The sequence below is a fragment of the Schistocerca piceifrons genome, chromosome X (genome assembly GCF_021461385.2).
Source record: "Schistocerca piceifrons isolate TAMUIC-IGC-003096 chromosome X, iqSchPice1.1, whole genome shotgun sequence".
Taxonomy (NCBI): Eukaryota; Metazoa; Arthropoda; class Insecta; order Orthoptera; family Acrididae; genus Schistocerca; species Schistocerca piceifrons.
Genome location: NC_060149.1, coordinates 348,434,478 through 348,456,442, shown reverse-complemented (window position 1 = coordinate 348,456,442; position 21,965 = coordinate 348,434,478). Strand labels below are relative to the sequence as shown.

The 21,965-nt window shown below is 44.6% G+C and overlaps 1 protein-coding gene across 1 annotated transcript in view; it reads right to left on the bottom strand.

Moving 5' to 3' along the window:
* LOC124721956 (trithorax group protein osa-like) overlaps positions 1-5,080 on the bottom strand; it is a gene marked incomplete in the record, with an annotated part of 116,348 nt that extends 111,268 nt beyond the window's left edge. The window contains 1 exon segment of the mRNA XM_047247121.1: positions 4,544-5,080.
* Between the last annotated feature and the right edge of the window lie 16,885 nt (positions 5,081-21,965).

Below are 21,965 nucleotides of genomic sequence, written 5' to 3'. Positions count from 1 at the left end.
ATGGTTTGCTATTAACTCGCACCTGTCAGCATGTTTCTTTCCTGGGAATTATTACGGTCTTCTCGGTCTCTGAAGGGTCCCATACACCCTGCATAGCAGGTGAAACTGTTTGCCGGCCGGTGTGGCCGTGCGGTTCTAAGCGCGTCAGTTTGGAACCGCGTGACCGCTACGGTCGCAGGTTCGAATCCTGCCTCGGGCATGGATGTGTGTGATGTCCTTAGGTTAGTTAGGTTTAAGTAGTTCTAAGTTCTAGGGGACTGATGACCTCAGTAATTAAGTCCCATAGTGCTCAGAGCCATTTTTTTTGAAACTGTTTTGGCGTGATTGATTCTATCTAGGATCTTAATCATTCTCAAGGAATGTGATCTACTTCAGGTACCTTGTTTCGAAAACAAAGGACGGTTAGGATTTAACGTCCTCTCCACGGCGAGGTCATTAGCGGCAGAGTGGATAGGAAGGGGAATTGGCCATGGTCTTTGGAAGAAAAATCCCGACATTTGCATTTCCTGAATTAGCAAAATCCCGACTTGCTTTAACTTACGTCTTTCAGTATTTTGTAAAATTTTTCTAACTGGATCGACTCACCCATCTCATCTTCACCTCTTCTATTTCCATCATTTTGTGAGGTGACTAAAGTTATGGGATGCCTACTAATATCGTGTCGGACCTCCTTTTGCCCGTCGTAGTGCAGCAACTTGACGTGACACGGACTCGACAAGTCATGGATGTCCCCTGCCTCTGTAGCCGTCCATAATTGCGAAGGTGTTGTCTGAGCAGGATTTAGTGTACGAACTGACCTCTCGATTATGTATCGTAAATGTCTGATCGGATTCATGTCCGCTCATATGGGTGGCCAAATAATTCGCTCTAAGAGTCCTGAACGTTCTTCAAACAAATTGAGAACAGCTATGGCCCGGTGACATGGCGCATTTCATCCATACGAATTCCATCGCTGTTTGAAAACATGAAGTCCATGAATGGTTGCAAATGATCTCCAAATAGTCCAATATAACCAGGACCCAGTGGGGTCTGCGCCACTCTCTAAACCCACCATCAGCTCTTACCAACTGAAATCCGGACTCGTGTGACCAGGCTACGGTTTTCCAGTCGCCGAGGATCCAACCGGTATGGTCACGAACCCAGAAGAGGCGTCGTACGCGATATCGCGCTGTTAGCAAAGGCACTCGCGTCGGGGGTCTGCTGCCATAGCCCATTAGCGCCAAATTTCGCCCCACTGCCCTAATGGATACGTTCGTCTTACGTCCCATGTGGATTTCTGCGGTTATTTCACGCAGTGTTGCTGGTTTGTTAGCATTGAAAACTAACCGCAAACGCCGCTGCTCTCGATCGTTAAGTGAAGGCCGTCGGCCACTGCGTTGTCCGTGGCGAGAGGTAATTCCTGAAATCTGGTATTCTCGGCACATTCTTGACACTGTGGATCTCAGAATACTGAGTTCCCTAATGATTTCCGAAATGGAATGTGCCATTCGTCTATCTCCAACTATCATTCCGCGTTCAAAGTCCGTTAATTCCCGTCGTGCGGCCATAATCACGTGGGAAATATTTTCACATGAAACACCCAAGTACAAATCACAGCTCCGTCATTTCACTCCCTTTTATACCTTGTGTATGCGATACTGTCGCTATATGTATATATGCGTAACGCTATAGCATGACTTTTGTCACCTCAGCGTATATAATTCTTTCTACCTTCTCCTCATTGTTTCATACCGGACTGATATCTGAGCTCTGCAAATCCGCACACCTACTTCCCTCTTCTCCAAAGGTATCATTAATTTTCTTATAAACAGGATCTGCTTTTCCAGCAGTCGCGCATGCTTCTACAGCTTTGCATTTCGTCTCTAGCCATGCCTGCTTTTCTGTCTCATATCTGACTGTTTGGTTCTGTCTGCTTCATTTTTACATTTTATTTTCTATTTCTCATCAATAAAATTTAATATCTCCTGAGGTATCCATTAACGTACGCTGGGCCGTGTCTTTCTGCCTAGCTTTTTCTCTGCCCTTCACTACATCTCTCAAAGCCATCAAATCCTCTTATACTGTATTCCTTTCCCCTGATTCAGTTAATAGTTGCCTAATGCTTCCTCTTAAACGCTTAATATATTCACCTCCAATCTGCATTTCCATGCTAACAAATTATGGCCAGAGCCCCAATCTACTCCTGGAAACGTTTTGATATTTAAAAACTGGTTTTTAAGTTCAAATGGCTCTAAGCAGTATGGGACTTAATATCTGAGGTCAACAGTCCCCTAGACTTACTAGACTTAGAACTACTTAAACCTAACTAACCTACGGGACATTACACACACACCCATGCCCGAGGCAGGATTCGAACCTGCAACTGTAGCAGCCGCGTGGTTCCGGACTGAAGCGCCTAGAACCGCTCGGCCACCACGGCCGGCGGTTTTTAAGTCCCTTTCTAACCATTAAAAGAGCTATTTGGAGCCTACTGCTGTCTACAGGTCTTTTACATGTATATAGCCTTCTCCTGTGATGCTTAAATCAAGTTTCTGCAATAGTTAAATCGTAATCATTGCAAAATTCTACCAGGCGGCTTCCCCTTTCGTTCCTGTTCCTCAGTCCATGCTCTTCTATTTATCCTTTCCTTCATGTTCGATCTACCTAATTCCAGTCTCCGTCACAAATTATCATCTCTCATGATGCACTGCTTTTTTTATATTTAGCACATTTTTTCCACACTCTTTCTCGTCTGCGGAACTAGTAAGCATATGTAATTTTGTTACTGTTGGCGTGGTTTCGTGTCTTCTTGTTCGTTATTTGACCTAATCCCCCGTACTCACCTGACCAGAACTGTTGTTCTTGCCACGGCATTTCGCTAAATCACACAATTTCTAACTCCAATCTATCCATTTCTCTTTTCAATTTTTCTAGTCGACCTAAGCGAGAACTCAACACTCCGACCCGTAAAAGGCTAGACACACTCTCTCTCTCTCGCCCCCCCCCCCCCCCCCACATTACAACATGCCCTAAATCACTAGAATCCCAAGTGCAGCAATACTGTCATTTAGAATGGTTGTTGGGGTTCGTTCCCGTGGTTTACTACGTACGTGCAGCGCGTATGACGTGTCTAAGGACCGTATCGAAATCCTAATTCTCGTTCTTAGTAGTTTTTTCACCAAAGGACAGCAGCACAAGGGTTTTGCCGCTCGAATTAGTTAACTGCATTTAGCTTAAACAGAAACTTCGAATAATCTGACCTGTTAGAAAATTAAGTTATTAGGCGAAATCGAAAACTGGCTTGTTAAATATAGGACTGGATGAGATTTTGTTGTTCATCCTTTTTCTTCTAGCAAGTCTCGTATTAATTTGGACTGATTTGGGACTCTATGCTTCATTATTCATGCATCCGCTTCCACGAATTACGGAAAGACATACGAAATTTTGTATGTTTATTATATTTCTAAGAGGCTTTTCATAATTTAATACTGCCACATTATAGGGTTCATGGCCACAGGGGAAATACTTGCGTGTCATTTCTTAAACTTATCCACCTTTAATGAAGTGCTTACTATTTCGATTGACGGTGCGCGACAAATACGTGGTGTAAATTAAGGAGTAGTGGTAGTGGTGGTTCAAGATATATTCTCCAGAGCGCCGGCGCAGACTGCTTTATCTGTCGTAGACCACGTGTTCAAGCACGAGGTCACACCACACAGGACATTTCACTCGCCAGTTGTAGTTGACTACTAGCCGATGAGATCGGATACTGTTTTCATAAACACAAATGAAACATATGTCAGTTTCTATCATCATGGAACTGTTATTTGGGCGTTTTGTTTACAGACTTCTCTGATGTGAGTGGCTTAACACAAAAATAACTAGTTCAAACTGACAGTAGCACTGTCACAACACCGCAGCAGCAAACGGACAGCATTTTGCATCTGTTATAAAAGGCAATGCAACGTTATTAAAAATATCTGCATACTACTCCCCTTGTTTCTACTGAATTCTGACTCGTCGTAACTGAAACCATAATATTTCGAAGATTGTTTCTGTTACCAACATACAAATACGAAACATCCTTCGTCAAATATTTTTATTCGAACTGTGTTCCAGAGTTTGCTGTTACACATGCTCGATATTTTTATTATATGGACTCCATTTGAAAATAAGAAACCTGATTAAAACATCTCTGAGAAACTGTTACGACGTCAGCCATATGTCAAAGCAAATTCTGTTCCGCTTCAGAGGAGTTACGAGCTAAAATAAACCGCAGTACAGAATCTAGCAGGTGGTCATAATCACTAGTATAGCGCCAATACATGAAAGTATCACTGTGCACAATTCCGTGCGGTCAAAAACTTAGTTAACACACCTGCTTGTAATTTCGTTACTTTACAACGAAACATGCATATTACTGTAGCAACATTGTTTTGTGCATGAAAGGGCTTGAGAAAGCTACACAGATTAAATTATGACTGTGTTGAAATATAGCAGAGCAGCGTCTCCACTAACTTTAGCTACTGACTAATTTTAAGGAAAAGTCGAAAGTTCTACATACCAGTTACAGCAGTTACAAAAGTCATTATCCAAAATTAGTCTTGAGCCTATTTCATGCGCTAGCGCGCTGCCACGAACACTCACAGACACACACATACACATTTTTCTTGCTTTTTCATCACATTCGAAATTTCCGAGCGTAAATTAATCTGAGAACCAGTTCTCTCAGATCCTACTCGGAACAAATCACAATCCAGGCCATTTTTTTACGGTAACCAGTACGTCACTAACGTAACACAAAACACTGCCTACTGAATTGCAAATGACTCAGTCTCTTACAAAAGAATACTTTCCCGTGTTCTTTCGTACACATCTGCCACAATACACTTAATGGAGTAAAGAGAAAAGAGAGCTGCATACGAGTCTAAATGCCTCCTGCTGGCAGCGACCGCACACCTTCGAGGATGGCCATTACCTTAGCACGAGCGAATAATTTCTTTTTTAATATATAGGAAGTGCTATCCAGAGCAACGAATGTGGACTGGTGAGTGAATGATATACGAAAACAATAATAAAATACAGGCCGAAGCCAACTTGAGGCAACTCGCGGAACACCAGTAATTTCAACGTTCGTCGCACGATGCCGCTAGTAGTCGCCAGTCTTGCTGGGCCACTTCCCCTCACTCCCTTCCTCCCTCCCCCCCTTAAGCCGAAGCACATGTAAAAACTGTTCGTCTTGATAGTCATTTCACAATCAGCTGATTGCGAGGGAAATTTTGAATTAGCTGGACACGTGGCATTCGTTCTACAGCGTGCTCAGCGCCTCTGCCGACGGGCGTCGCACGTCACAACGTTGCCGCTAAGGTCGCACTTCCAGTGACCTCTGGCAGCACACAGACACGCACTTACACAGCACAACACAGGGAAATACTGGTTCCGATACCCACCCTGTGTTCGATACGGCGAGTCCCCGAACAAGGCACAGAAAATGAGGTTCACTACGTCCAGAGCAGCGTCGAAACCGTCTGACAACGATATTCCCGCATACGGCCCCGCATTTTCCGCCGGTATATCGACCGGTCGAGGCTGCGGAACGGGCGTACGGAGCGAAAGCTGGGAAGGCCGGTTGGAACAGCGCCGTGTGGCCGGAGCTGTCCGGGAGGCTCGGTCGACGTGTGTGTGCCCAGGGCACTCACTATCACCACACTACGGGCCGACTGGCGAGCCCGTGCCGCCGCTCTGCCTCCAGCATAGTAGCTCTCCCCGCTCTACCCCCCCCCCCCCCCCGCTTACGTCATTCGTCCGTCCCACGGAGCGGCAAGCCTCTTTCTGTGCCTGGCACTCGCCATTCTCAGCTCAGCTTTCGACGCAGTTTGACATAAGGATGGAGAGTAACTCGATTGAAAACCAGAGCCGCACGCGAGAAGCACGCCACCCAAACCCATGCAAAAGCCGGTGGCGCGCGGGCGCGTCAAAGGTCCGCCCGCTCCCAGCCGAGTTCGATCGCCCGCACTCTCTCTGCTCCAGCGCTCGCCATGCGTTCCTGCCCTCCGAGGCTGCACAGTTCCCCACAAACTAACATACTGGTCCTCTCAGACATACGAGCACACTGGCAAACGGCCTCACTTGGTTGGACATTCGGACTCGGCTCGCGAAAACATGAAGCCGCACCTGTCACCGACCACGTGGAGGAAACAATCCTCTCTCCCACGCGCACACACACACGCACACACACACACACACACACACACACACACACACACACACACACACATCGACGCACGTACGTACAAACACATACACACATTCACACACACAATCTCCTTCTCTCTCAGCCACGGTAAAAGAGGTAGCATGTGGTGGGGAGTGCGCGAGGGGAAGGGAGAGGGGGGATGAGGCTTTGAAGCTGTGGTGTCTCGCGTAAATAGTTCAGTCTTTGGCCGGCGGCCGCCTAGGGAGCGCCACGCCCCTGCCCCTAACCTTCGCTGTCAACACCGTGCAGTGGCTCAACTGCTTTCATCTTACATAGCTCTCTAAGGGACACAGACATTATGGAGCACTGCTTCCTTCTCGGGTTTACGTAGCGAATGCGAAAACCTGTGACTACTTTGTGAATTAATAATTCGTTAATGTCTTTACTCCTAAACCGTGCGACGGGTAACGCCGTATTCCAACAACACTCAGTACGTATGGTAGTGTTCGTTTCCTGGATTATATAACAACAGATCTCGATGAAGTCTAGTTTGTGAAAAGGTCTCAGTTTAGAGACCATACTCAAAATTGATTGCTAATTACTTCACTACAGGTGTCATAAGGCGATCGAACACGTCAATTACAAGCACCGCTGTTGGTCCTTGATGTTCGTAAGGTGAACCTTTAACGGAGAAACTCCCGCGGCTGCGTATTTGACGAATGACATATCGGCAAAAGCTTCAGTGAGTAATTCGACTTATGTATCGCTGTCATCACATTTAATGGCCCTTGACATCTGCACTATAGTCTGAAATGTATTTCCCTGAAATTGCGCTAGTCACCAGCTACCCGAACGTTATAACAAAGCAGTAAAATCTACTGATATTTCCGCCTTGGTTCATTGAGCTGAGAGTCAAAAATCATCGGCTCTCGCTGTACCGGCAAATAAGAGCTAGCGAATAACGTTCCCTATTATCCGATTCAGCCGATGGTTTTGCGTTGAAATACCTTCTTTATTAACTCCAGCAAAATTTTCATTTCACATCGTTCTCTTCGGGTGTGGGTGAGGGAGAGGGGTGGGGGTGGGGGGGGGGGGAAATCCTTTATGCTATCGAATAGTACAGCTTTGACAGAGAGCCATTAACACCTAGAGCTATAAACATGCTATTACACTGCGGTGATACACCTCTATTTACAACTATTGACAAAGAACAAAATAGGCACTCGTTACAACAGTAACGAAACAAAAGATCTTGCTCGAATTTTACATTCAAACAATAGTTATCTCTGTACGAACTTTAGGTGTCACCAATATGACCGGCGACATCGTTCTATAACAGGTTGGTAATAGGAAGCAACTAAGGGCCTTGCTGAAGGAACCATTCCGGAATATTTCAACGAAATAAAGGAGTATGCTACATATATCTAGACGGTTGGTAAAGCAGGCGTGCCTCACTAAATGGAAAGATTTAATAGTTAAGGATGTACAAGAGTATACAAGATATATCTTATATGAGGAAGAGTTGCGTTGATCATTGGGTTTACAGCTGCCTGTCACAAATGTGGTTATGGCAAATCACCGACACATTCGTATAATTGAGATCTTTAGAATAAAGAGACATCCACATGTAATAACTTCCAAGGTGAGTTAAATAAAATAAACATGGAGTGGAAGATACAGTTTAACGTCCCGTCGATGGCAATATTATTACAGACGAAGCAAAAGTGCAGGCGGAGAAAAAAAATCAGCCGTGGCTCTCTCAAAGAAACTAACTCAGAATGGGGTTTGGGTAATTTACGGAAAGCACGGGGATCTTATAAATCTGGGTGTCCGGCCGGAGATTTCAAATCCACTAGAGGCGGGAAGAGAATGTTCGTTGGTGCAACAGAATAGCCGCAAGTAAATGTGTCTATCATGGATCTTGGATTCCTATCACAGAGCAAGATGCAACAAAGCCGACTATACAATCTGATACAAAATTCAAATATATGTGACAGAAAGCATCCTACGTCAATAACTCAAATATGTTAGATAACACTCGGAAAGAAACCCCGGTAAGCCAACCGCTTCGGCTGAGTACAAGTTCCATCAGTATCTAGATAGACTTCGTTCAAGTACGCCTTAAATGGCGTCATCAGATGGACAGAAGCACTACTTTTATTAATCTTTAAGCTAAACTTACGTAGTTATGTAATGCGCTTCAAAAGGTACTGCTCTGCGTTAGACGTACCTCTCACACTCACCATCACTAAAATGCTACAAGACGTGATACGGATACACCGTGCAGACCGGTGACAATTTTAAATGACACTACACGGCAAGCAACCGCTTCTAATAAGCAAGTCAACTTAAGACTTCAGTACCGCATTGCGCCTTCAATCTTCGGCCTGTCGTTGCTTTCTAACCACACTCGTTGAACATGCCCTCACTGAAAACTCGGTTTGCAAGGTCCTCGAGCCGGTGTCTACAGCGGAGATACTAGCTTGGCGCTAAAACAATATGATGCGCTACGGGCAGTCCGTCGGAAGGGAATGGAGGAAAATGAAGTAAAACTGTCATTATTGCAGTATGATACCGGATACTAGAAAAGATTATGCACCTCACTTTTCAATTACAATAAAACTGTTTAAACACTGAGTTAGTCATCAAGCTGACAATAGTTTGCAACACCAACCAACTTTCGATGTTGTAGCCCTCTTAACCAGTGCGGACCAACAGAAAACCACAGCGGTACTTGATAATTTTCACATTCCTCATATTAATGCCAAAGGTGAAAATGGCGTGGTGAGTAGTTTTGATACCAACCAGTGATGGAACCCAGAACCACTGGATGAATAACTGTGGTACTTAAGGAATGACTGCCAAGTCAAGTACGTAGCTTAAATAATCGCAATGAAAAAGTGTGTAAAATGAAAATGAACACAGAACAGTGCCATGCTGTTTGCTGAACAATTTCCTTACATGTTAGTCCTGGGTTATATGTATGAATCAAACTGAAAAGGCGTGTGGCCGAACAGAACATGTCGCATTCGTGAGAAGCGATTTACGAGGGCCACAGAACATGTTGCCCATTCCTACAGAGTACAAGGAACTGGGAGTTGAATGTCTCGGAGACGCTGAAACAGGTCGCAATGGGCACGGATGGTGAAGGATACTGGCCGTTAGCTTCATTGACAGAAAACACAACATTTTGATCAGAATGACAGAATGTGGATTTGAACGCCACCTCCCGAATACGATTCCACTTTCTTCATCGTTGCCCCCCGCCCCCTCCCTCGCTCGGTTTTTAATTTTCGTATGGGTCATTCGTTTACAAATACACAGTTTTTGTTTAACGCTCTGATCGCTGTCGGTGTTTTTTTTTCTTCCTTTTTTTTTACTCCTCCATAGACCGCATGCGTGTCTGGCGCGGTCCTATCGCTACCTAGTCGTCACTCAAGAAATCACGAACGACCGATATTTTCGCACAGCGTATACTTGAGGATAGTTTTCCCCAATTGTAAAAAAAGCAACGACTGCAAAACATTACTGGTACTAAGTAACATCTACACAGTAAAAGACTTTCTCGTGGATTGAGCAGTTCTGAGTGATGCACTCTAGAGCCTCAAGCTCCAGAACATCTCAATACAATAGCCCTCTCGGCCAATGTTGCATTAAAATGAGCTCTATGCGTGTAATGCTCATGGTGGGTTGCTTTATCACCCCCCCCCCCCCCCCAGTAACATAATAAATAGAAGTGCCGACGGGAGAGGTGAAATGTCACAGTCATGTTTGCTTAACTGGCGTCCGAATTAGAAACCAGACATACGACACTGAATTGCATTGATGGTGAGTTGTTCTACTGTCCGTATCAGCAAATTCGATAGTAGCCGTGGTTATGTTTACGTTTAGTCCATAGATGAAGTACAATTCTCGCTGGTCTAGAAATGTATGCAATTCGTTTCCAAGTACATTTACTGCACATACCAAAGGTTTAGAATAGTTTAGTTTGAAACAGAAGGACGGCTATTCTTTAGTCATCTTGAACAAGAGTAAGGCTGAAGTGACACAATCCTTTTGGAGTTTCATTACCAGCTCCTAAACACAATAATTGCAGTACCAGTAGCAGTGTTGATCACACACGCCAATAGATAGGCACTATTATTAATTGTTATGTCTTTCTCGTTTGTTTATTTTCATCTAACGAACGAGTTATTCGAAACTTTTATGCTACTGCCGTACGATCATGGATGGCAATGATCACTTTGAAAGTGCTTATTTATACGCCGAGAGTAGTAATTAATATGTCTCTACGAACAATCTGTTTGTCGAAATTGACGCAATTCTCAATTTAATGATTCGTCAAGACTGATGTTCACGTTCAGTTCGCAGTCTGTTTAACGTATATACTGGGTGATTCAAAAAGAATACCACAACTTTAGGAATTTAACTCCGCAACGACAAAAGGCAGAGCTAAGCACTATCTGTCGGCGAATTAAGGGAGCTATAAAGTTTCATTTAGTTGTACATTTGTTCGCTTGAGGCGCTGTTGACTAGGCATCAGCGTCACCTTTCTTCGAAGGTGCTACTGTAACTGGACTACAGTATCTGGAGATGTTAGAGAATTGGCTGTTCCCTCAGCTCGAACAAGAAGCACAACAATTCATATTTCAGCAGGTTGGAGCGCCACCACATTGGCACTTATCTGTCCGTAACTACCTGAACGTCAACTACCCGAGGCGATGGATCGGCAGCCAGGCAGCCCGTGACAGAGCACTTCATCACTGGCCTCCAAGAAGCCCTGATCTTACCCCCTGCGATTTTTTCTTATGGGGGTATGTTAAGGATATGGTGTTTCGGCCACCTCTCCCAGCCACCATTGATGATTTGAAACGAGAAATAACAGCAGCTATCCAAACTGTTACGCCTGATATGCTACAGAGTGTGTGGAACGAGTTGGAGTATCGGGTTGATATTGCTCGAGTGTCTGGAGGGGGCCATATTGAACATCTCTGAACTTGTTTTTGAGTGAAAAGAAACCTTTTTAAATACTCTTTGTAATGATGTATAACAGAAGGTTATATTATGTTTCTTTCATTAAATACACATTTTTAAAGTTGTGGTATTTTTTTTTGAATCACCCTGTATATTAAAATGTGACCTACCGCGCATAGCTATGGATATAGCGAGGTCTGTGACTATCTTCAATTGAATGATGAATGGTTATTCTGCATATCACTCTACATTAATGGCAAAGGCTCTCTACGCGGAACGAGATCACGCTCTCGTCCAAATGACGCGGAATAACTATTTATCACTCAACAGTCTATAACCTTCATTCATCTACTTATATTCTGGCGTTCGGTGCTAAATAATGCGCTTTTATGAGCGATGCTATTAATAGTATTGAACGGAGCGTTCCGCATTTTCGTTAAACTCGAAGAATAGTTTCACAACATTTATTCGTTACCCGATTCAAGTACGCGGCGTTACAATGAAACGAACGGCTCGGGAGAGACTTTTCCCGTTTCAAATGGTTCAAATGGCTCTGAGCACTATGGGACTTAACATCTATGGTCATCAGTCCCCTAGAACTTAGAACTTCTTAAACCTAACTAACCTAAGGACATCACACACATCCATGCCCGAGGCAGGATTCGAACCTGCGACTGTAGCAGTCCCGCGGCTCCGGACTGAGCGCCTAGAACCGCTAGACCACCGCGGCCGGCCTTTTCCCGTTTCCTGCGTTTCATCGAAGTAGACAACTACAGTCCTGAACGTTATCCTAGCTTCAATAATTCAATCATCTAATTCATACAGCTAAAAATGATATTTTACGAAGATGAATGAGTTAAGGTTATGTCGAAACTGATAGGTTCGGAGGAACTATTGCATTCGGCCGGAATCTTTTACAGAAATCTGAAAAACCCGAATGCACAGGAGTCGCGCCGAGAACTAAGCGCATCACTTCCCGAATACGACTCTAGTAGTCAACCACTGCACCGTGTCCTCGATTTTCAATACCATATGAAGCAGCCTCAATAACAGAGGCGGAGAGGAAACAAAAAGTAACCTATTTTGGAGTGTGCGGGCTGCGTCGTACGTGGAACGAGAATGGTTGCGCGGTGTCGCGCTAGGCTAGAGCGAGCGGCAGAGAGAGCTTTGTGGGGCCTGGCAGCTGTGGCGCGGCAACGGCGTAGCAGCGCTGTGCCGGCTGCCGGGCCCCGAGAAATCAATACCAGCAGCACAGCGCGCCGCGGCCACAGCCACAGCGCCCCGCGCCCGCCCGCCCGGCCACCGAGCTGGCAACGCCGCACCGCTCCGCCGGCCGTACACGCCGCGCCCGCTAAAACTAGGCCTCGCCGCCTGCCTGCCTGCCTGCCTGCCTGCTGCTGGCTGCTGCACTGCCTAACGATCCGCCACCACACACGCCTCGTTTCTCCTATACTTTTCGGACTTTCCTCACATCATTCCACCAATGCCTTCATCCGCCACAAGTGTGGACAATGTTGGTATAAAAAGTACAATAACGTCGAAAATCTAGCTCAGTGTGTTCACTCCAGAGACATCCCAGAGCACAAAAGATTGCCGTATGAGTGAGCTCTGTCAGAAAAAAAAGTGTTTGGGTCTCCGAAAACTGATCGCTTACTCGATCGAGTAGAGACATCAGCTGTTATGTAGTAAATCGTTTTCGTGTTATACATTTCTAAGAGGCAAATTGGTGAAATGCATAAACATAACTTTTAATTAGAGTATCTGTCTGTAAACGCAACAAGTAAGCGCATAAACCAATGTGCCGGGGCAAATGATAGATTTTGAAGACTGCGTCAGAAGCCCCTATTTCATTTTTTGTGCGCCTACTCGCTTGCGTGGGGCAGCGAACACAAAAGGAATAGACAATTAAAAGCGTTGTGCCTCCCCTGGCCTGTAAAATAACAATTGGTAGATAATAGCACGAAAGCGACACATAATTGTTACTTTGCGGTTTTTTTATTAGCTAATAGAATAGATTTCACTTCACGGCAATGTTAAACTGGGCTCCACAATAACAGTGTCATAACGAAACTCGTTCTTTGTATGGCGTATAGTTCGTAATACGACGTAAGTATTCACTGATTTAACCCAGAAAAGCAGTACTGATTCTGAAATGTGACATCAAAACACCGTGAAGGAAACTCATTTGTTTTAGATCTATATGTTGCGAAGAAAAAGCAATTCCATCTAAAAAATTTAAAAAAGTGGCTTGTATCTGGCGTCTATTAAAAATGATAGTGACGTTAACTGCTGGTCATGCATCGAGGTTACATGTGATGCTTCCGAGAATTCCCGTATTACGCAATTCATATTTTAAAAATAATTCTGTATGTCTGAAACTGTCCAGACCCATTTTCGAAGTTACCATTACACGTGCCTTCTCATGTATTTCCAAAAGCATTGTGGTTATGCGCCGAAGAAGCAGCATATGGAAACGAACCAACTCGTCGTTCCATCTCTGACGACTGTTATGTTGTTGCAGGAAGCCCTCAAAATCTTGTTACAATGTGCCAGCGTACAACACGTTATCCAGTCATCCACATTTTCGTCTTGGACGTGAACATTAAGGGTGCCTCGAGTTTTCTTCAAAACCAGATTACAGTACACCCTGGTAAAGTAATGAACTGGCTATTCCTCATTCTTTTCCGTTGTCACCCTTCCAGCCAATTTTTCAATTTTTTATTTAAATCTACGTACGTCGCCTTTAATTCTACCCTCATCTACTATAACCTCCATCTTCCGTAGCTCGACCCGGGTATTACCGGAGGCTTCGATATTACAATTTGCTGACGTAAAATGAACGTTAGTTAGTATTGACTCTTTTATAAATGAGCTATACTAGAGAGGCCCTTCAAGTTTTTTTTACAAAAACAGCGAAGGAAATATATGTTTCGTTCAAATTGGATTATTCCTTCTCAAAATATACGCCTTTAAAATTCATAAAATTTTACGTGCGAATCAATACACAAGACATTATTTATGCTCTGATGTTGGTACTTCAAAACCATCGTTTTGGAATGATTCAACGTCTTCTCGTGGCGATGAAAATCGCATGTTTTGTTTGACAAAATGGCTCTGAGCACTATGGAACTCAACTGCTGAGGTCATTAATCCCCTAGAACTTAGAACTAGTTAAACCTAACTAACCTAAGGAAACCACAAACATCCATGCCCGAGGCAGGATTCGAACCTGCGACCGTAGCGGTCTTGCGGTTCCAGACTGCAGCGCCTTTATTTGTTTGACATACGGGAATAAAAAAAAAAAGTCGTTGCGCGAAGGCGAAAACGGTCAAGGAGACATAAATTCCAAGTTTTTGGTCAAATAATCACTTGTTTCTGTGTGTTGCGTGACAGCTGGTATTGTCACGATGAAGGATATTTTTTATAAAATTGGTATGTCTACATTACGCTCTTCTATGTGCAGAATTTAACTGAAAGTCTGTTACAACAAAAGGTGAATTACTTTCAACTAAATAATTGTGTACAAATCACTTCACTTTATTTGTCCAATTTGTCTCGTGATGTATTAGGTATCTGGGGTCCGTCCTCTAGGCAACGCAATTCTTCCTTCTGCTATGCTTCTTCGGAGTGGCAGCTCTCGGCCTATGGTCATCTGTTGCCGGTCTTCTTCTCCTTCTTCTCCTCCTCCTCCCTGCCGTACTCGTAGAACCTACATATTGACGTGTCCGATTCTATGGACACTCCTAATTCCATGACCGCGGTGTATATGAATATTACACAACCTGAAGTCCGTTGTTGCCAAAAGAGTGGTATCGCAGCGGTAGCCTTCTTACCCTATATCATTCAGTTGATTTCTTGTCCTAATCTGTCGTGTCTGTCTTTTCGGGACGCCATAATGTTATATGGTTTATGTCTTCTTCTTCTTGCCAAATGCAAAGAGGGTTGTTCCAGGCGACGTAAATGTATTTTAAAACGTCTGCGATTGAATTTCATCCGTGCAATGGTTGTATAAAAACCCCTTGACATTATGTGCTTCGTATATCAATGCGTTGTCGGGTTCACAGGGTGTACCGCTCTATAATGTTCCCCACTGTCGTTGATTCGTCTGCTCCATTCCTCATCCCACCTCATTCGCATCGACCTTTTGAGTCGTTGAATGAAGCTTGCGTGCTGTACCTATGGATGACGTGACGTTCCTGAAACTGTGCCTTGCTTAGCCAGTTGGTCGGCCTCTTGGTTGTCGCGGATGCCGCGGTTGTCTTTGACCCATATTAATTATACTATTTTTTGCTCATTTTATAGCCTACTGACTCGATGCACAATTTCATAAACCACTGGGCTGTTGTTGTTGTCGCTGTGTAAAATAGTTTTTCAAGATCAATATCTTTGCCTCAATGCAGTTTCCTGCGTACTTAAGTGTTTCTAACATGGTTACTGGCTCTGCCACCATAATAGACATTTCATTACGTAATTTATAACACCCACTAGCTTGTGTCGTCCGATCTATGAATGCGCACCGGATTTGCATTTTTGGCACCATCTGTCTATGGTGTGTCGTAAGACCAGTTGTATCGCCATCGCATACTGGAAGGGTTATCGTAAGTATCTTTCAGATTGTTTGCTTTGGTTTGAGCGAGGGATACATGATAACAGTTGTCGTAACAAGGTAGAGTTGTAGTGCGCATAACTTTGTGCTGGAGTTTCAACGTACGTATTCCAGAACATACGTCGGCGCTTGTTTGTTGATCCAATAGCGTCCGGTAAAATGCTCTTCAGTCACCGTCCGGATATTATGCATAACCAACGATATGGTAAACTGGCTATGTTTCAGTATGAACGTCGATGCAAGATAACGTCGTCGGAGGGGGACAGGCGTCCCATAACTTTGCGTTTGTTGGCGTCGATTTTATCGCTCCGACACAGACGCGGAGCGCTTTTACTGTATTTTGTCCAGTTTAAATAGAGTGGACTTAGTAGCAGATCTGTAGCTTAGTTCGAATACACGGGCGGAGGTCCTACTAAGAGATAAACCAAGTGAGTTATTTTGCAGCCAAGATTGAAAATTCCACTTCAGTTGCCCAAATGTTTCAGTGCATTGACTTAGTGCCTCCCCGTTTGCATAAATGCATTTCTAGATCATAGGACCATTCCCCACTAGATCCTATATATCTCTACTGTATATACTAAAAAGCAATGGGGGGAAAATGGTAGTGCTTCACAGACGAACCACATTGTTTTATCTCTCTGTTTATCTTCAAACAGGCAGTGTACTACCACTTGATTTTGGATTTCCCTGGTCGAATATTGTTGAACATTTCCTTACACCCCCCGACATGGGCCTACTTTTGAGCTTGGGTCAAGTTGTACGAAACTTTCCACGGCGGAATATTCTTGTAAAACCGACTGTATTGCAGTCTTCGGCGTGTGTAAGGATGTGTATATCTCATGGCAATTCACATAACGACCTTCTTCAGTATTAATATTTGGAACAACAACCGACCGTCACGAAATTCATTGCTGACGGCAGCCTGACCACGGCGAAATACTGAAAACCAATTCTAAACCAATAGGTAAAATAATCGATTGGGGGCGATGTTTTCGAGTTATACCTCTACGAAAATCGTAAAAAATAGCTAACGAAACTCTTCAGGTGTAATATCCGATTATTCACAACACAGTTTCATTAACGCTGAGCTACCACTTTTTAACAGTAACATACCAGAAAAATTCGTCGTCATCTAGTGGTTGTCTGTAAAAAATTAAAAGCCGAATCTCATACACATACTTTCACTTGAAATCATGTCGTTTAATGATGGAACATTTTATTTGTTTCTCTCACCTGTCCAAAGCGTTTGTTTGGGTTACTTTTAAATTACTTACACACATCAATAAACGTTTTGCATCACCCCGGTTCCCAGAATTCCTGAAGATAAACGTTGACTGTGGATACTGTATCACAGACGCAGTCCCTTTGACTGTTCAGAGATGTCACTAAACCCGCGCAAAGATGTAAACAACCAAGCATGAGCAGCGCCTATTAGACGGAGGGGGTCCGACAGCCGATCAGTTCCAGACATTCCACCAGGAAGGAGGTACACGGCTCGTGTTGCCTGTAGTTCAGTCATGCCTAGACGGTCAATACTGCGGTTCGATCGCGTCCGCATTGTTACTTTATGCCAGGAAAGGCTCTCAACAAGATAAGTGTCCAGGTGTCTCGGAGTGAACCAAAGCGATATTGTTCAGACATGGAGGAGATACAGAGACAGAAACTGTCGATGACATGCCTCACTCAGGCCGTCCAAGGGCTACTATTGCAGTGGATGACCGCTACCTACGGATTATTGCTCGGAGGAACCCTGACAGCAACGCCACCATGTTGAATAATGCTTTTCGTGCAGCCACTGGACGTAGTGTTACGACTCAAACTGTGCACAATAGGCTGCATGATGCACAACTTCACTCCGAACGTCCATGGCCAGGTCCATCTTTGCAACGACAACACCATGCAGCGCTGTAGACATGGGCCAACAACATGCCGAATGGACCTCTCAGGATTGGCATCATGTTCTCTTCACCGATGAGTGTCGCATATGCCTTCAACCAGACAATCGTCGGAGACGCGTTTGGAGGCAACCTGGTCACGCTGAACGCCTTAGACACACTGTCCACCGAGTGCAGCAAGGTGGAGGTTCGTTGTTGTTTTGGGGTGGCATTATGTGGGGCCGACGTACGGCGCTGGTGGTCATGGAAGGCGCCGTAACGACTGTACGATACCTCAGTGCCATCCTCCGACCGATAGTGGAACCATATCGGCAGCATATTGGCGAGGCATTCGTCTTCATGGACAATTCACGCCCCCATAGTGCACCTCTTGTGAATGACTTCATCTACATCTATCTACATGGATACTCTGCAAATCACATTTAAGTGATTCCTTCAGGATAACGGCATCGCGCAACTACAGTGGCCAGCATGTGCTCCAGGCATGAACCCCATCGATCATGCCTGGGATAGATTGAAAAGTGCTGTTTATGGACGACGTGACCCACCAACCACGCCGTTGAGGAGTGGGACAATCTGGACCAATAGTGCCTTGATGAACCCGTGGATAGTATGCCACGACGAATACCGGCATGCATCAATGCAAGAGGACGTGCTACTGGGTATTAGAGGTACCGGTGTGTACAGCAATATGGACCACCACCTTTGAAGGTCTCACTGTATGGTGGTCCAACATGCAATGTGTGGTTTTCATGAGCAATGAAAAGGGCGGAAATGATGTTTATGTTGATCTCTAGTCCAATTTTCTGTACAGGTTCCGGAACAATCGGAACTGAGGTGATGCAAAACTTTTTTTGGTGACTCTATCTGGTCAAAAGTATCCATACTCTCCTATGTAATGCCAATCTGACCACTAAATATTACGAGAGGCAGGCCCGCCCAAATAAAAGGTGTCGCGAGGATTATGTTGTCAGCAGAGAAGCAGTACCAGCAGAATGGGTGGGTCAGAAGAGCTGAGTGACTGGTCACTAGATGTCACACGAGTAGCAAATGCAACAGGGACATTTCAACCCTTCTAGGGCTGCCCAAGTCGACTATTGGCGATGCGGTTGTGAAGAGAAAACGCGAAGGAACGACCACGGCTAAAACAAAACTGACGGCCAGCACGCGTCCGGGATATCCACCCGACTTCTGACCAGTAGTGTCAGCCAACAACCGCCAAGCGTACAACGAGAACCAGGGGCTCAAGGATGCAACAGCTTTGTCTACATAAGTAATGAATCTGGTAAGAAGGCTTTAGTCTTCGTGCAGCCGCGCGAGCAACAGCAATGGACCGCTCACACAAAAGATGCCACGATACTATATGAGGAGAAGGCGTACCCGCCTTACAGTTTATAAAGCAATAAACAATGTTGCTATTAATACCGAGAACTATGTAGGTGCACAAGTCGTCCTGCATGGTCCATCAGTGTTCTGTGGTGGAGTTCTGAACTTTACTATTAGCAACAGCGATACTTTGCAGCAAGGTAAGAGATGGGTAACCGTAAGCTGTAAGGCGGATACGCCTTCTCCTCCTATAGTATCGTGGCATATTGTGTGTGAGCGTTCCAATGCTGTTGCTCGCGCGGCTGCACGAAGACTAAAGCCTTCTTCCCAGATTCAGATTCATTACTTACATAGACAAAGCTGTTGTATCCTTGAGCCCCTGGTTCTCGATGTACGCTTGGCAGTTGTTGGCTGACGCTACTGGTCAGAAATTTTCTAAGTCAGAAGTCGGGTAGATATCCCGGACGCGTGCTGTAGTCGTTCTAGTCGTTGTGGAGGGCGATTGCAAAAAACGCTTCACAACGGGAGGAATCACTCGCGAGTTCCAGAATGCTATCAACAGGCCAGCTAGCACAGTGACTGTGGGTAGGGAGTTCAAAAGGATGGAGTACAATGGTCGACCAAATCCTCATAAGCCATACATTTCTGTAGTCAATGCTAAGCGACGCTTGAGGTGGTGTAAAGAGCGACTCCAACGATCAGTGGTTGATTGGAAACGAGTGATTTGGAGTTACAAATCACACTATACACTGTGGTAATCCGATGGAATGATTTGGGTTTAGCGAATGTATACAGAACGTTACCTGCCATCACGCGTAGCACCAACAATGAAGTACAGAAAGGGTGGTGATACTTTATGGGGGTTGTTTTCGTGGTTAGAGTGTGGGCCGCATTCTCGGCTTAAGAAAACACAAAATGCTGAAGGATATTAACACTTTTTATAGCATTGTGTACTGTTTACAGCAGAGGAACAGCTTAGCATGACAATGCAGCCTGTCATAAGGCAGCATCTGTGAGGCAATGTTTGTGAACAATAACATTTCTGAAATGGACTGGCCTGCCCCGAGACCCAACTTAAACCCACTGCAACACCTCTGGGATGAGTTAGAACGTCGACTTGGCTCCAGACCTCAGTGTCCTATATCACTGACTTTTCTGAGTTCGGCTCGTGAGGAAAATGGGTTGTAGTTCCACCACAGATATTCAGATATCTCATTTAAAGTGTCTCCGGCGGAGTTCAAGCCGCCATGAAGGCGAAGAGTAGACACTCGCCATGTTAACTTAGGTGTGTATGTCCTCGGTGTGCCTAAGTAGCTTAAATCACTTAATAAAGGCAAATCTTCCCGTCCAGATAATACACCAATTAGCTTTATTTCACAGTATGCTGATACAACAGCTCCATAATTACAAGGTGTACAACTTTGGTTCCGCCGTTTTTCTCCCAACATTTGAGGCTTTAATGAAACAAATTGGTAACACATATATCATTCAAAGTATTTTCCATCGCTGGCCACTACTTTCTCCCATCTTTCGGGCAGTGTACGAATTCCACGTCGAAAAAATTGTTCATCTTTTGAAGCGATTCATGAGATCGGAAGTGTTGGTCAGCCAGGGCACGCATCATTGATCTAAACAGGTGATAGTTAGAGGGAGCAATGTCTGGAAAATACGGCGGTGGGGTAGGACTTCCCATTGTAACGTTTCCAAGTACGTTTTGACCTCTTTTTGCAACGTGGGGTTGAACGTTGTCGTGCTGCAAAATCACTTTATCGTGCCTCTCGCTGTATTGCGGCCGTTTGTCTTTTAATGCTCTACTCAAATGCATTAATTGCGTTCAATAACGAGCACCTGTGATTGTTTCACTTGGTTTTAAACCTCATAGTACACGACGCCGAGCTGATCCCACCAAATGCAGAGCATGATCTTGGAGCCGTGAATATTCGGCTTGCCCATCGGCGTGGAAGCATGGCCGGGATATATCCTTGCATTTAAGGTTATCGTAATGAACCCATTTTTCGTCCCTGGTCACAATGCTTTGCAGAAATCCCTTCCGTTTATACCTCTGAAGCAAAAGTTCACAAACACACAAACGCCGTTCAAAGTCTCTAGGTTTCAGTTCATACGGGACCCAAGTTCCTTCATTCTGAATCATTCCCATAGCCTTGAGGCGTTTTGAAATGGCTTGCTGTGTCACTCCCACTAATCGTGCCAATTCTTATTGTGTTTGATGCGAATCTTCACTCAGCAATGTCTCCAATTCTGCATCTTCGAAAACATTCTCTCTTGCACCACTATGGCGGTCTGCGACGTTAAAATCACTGTTCTTGAAGCGTTGAAACTACTCAGGACGCATTCTTTCACTAATAGCGTCCTTACCATACGTCTTGAGGGCATTCGATGAGACTCACCCTCTGTTTTCTTCATATTGAAACAAAGCAGTAACGCCTCCCGCAAACGACGAGAATTAGACTCGTAAACTGACATTTTCAATCAACAACAACTTTATGATAAAAGACTCAAATCGACTAATATTTGAATGAGGTTATGTTGGCCGAGGTCCATGCTAACTGCCTGACGTCTGCGATCTGTTTCTTTCGACCGCTACTTACCGTTGTCGCCACCTATCGGCAAACGGCGGAAGCAAAGTTGTAAATCTTGCAGCAATCATATACAACCGCTAGCTCGACGAAAGATCCGTACCAAAAGACTGGAAGTTGCACGGGTCACACCAGTACTTAAGAAAGGAAATAGGAGTAATCCGATGAATTACAGACCCATGTCACATTGCTGTCGATGTGCAGTAGGATCCTGGAAAATATACTGTGTTCGAACATTGTGGATTACCTCTAAGAATACGGTCTATTGACACACAGCACGGATTCAGAAAATACCGTCCTTGTGAAACACAACTAGTTCTTCATTTGCACTGTGTAATGACAGTTATCGAGAGAGGATCTCAAACTGACTCCATATCTCTAGATTTCCGGTA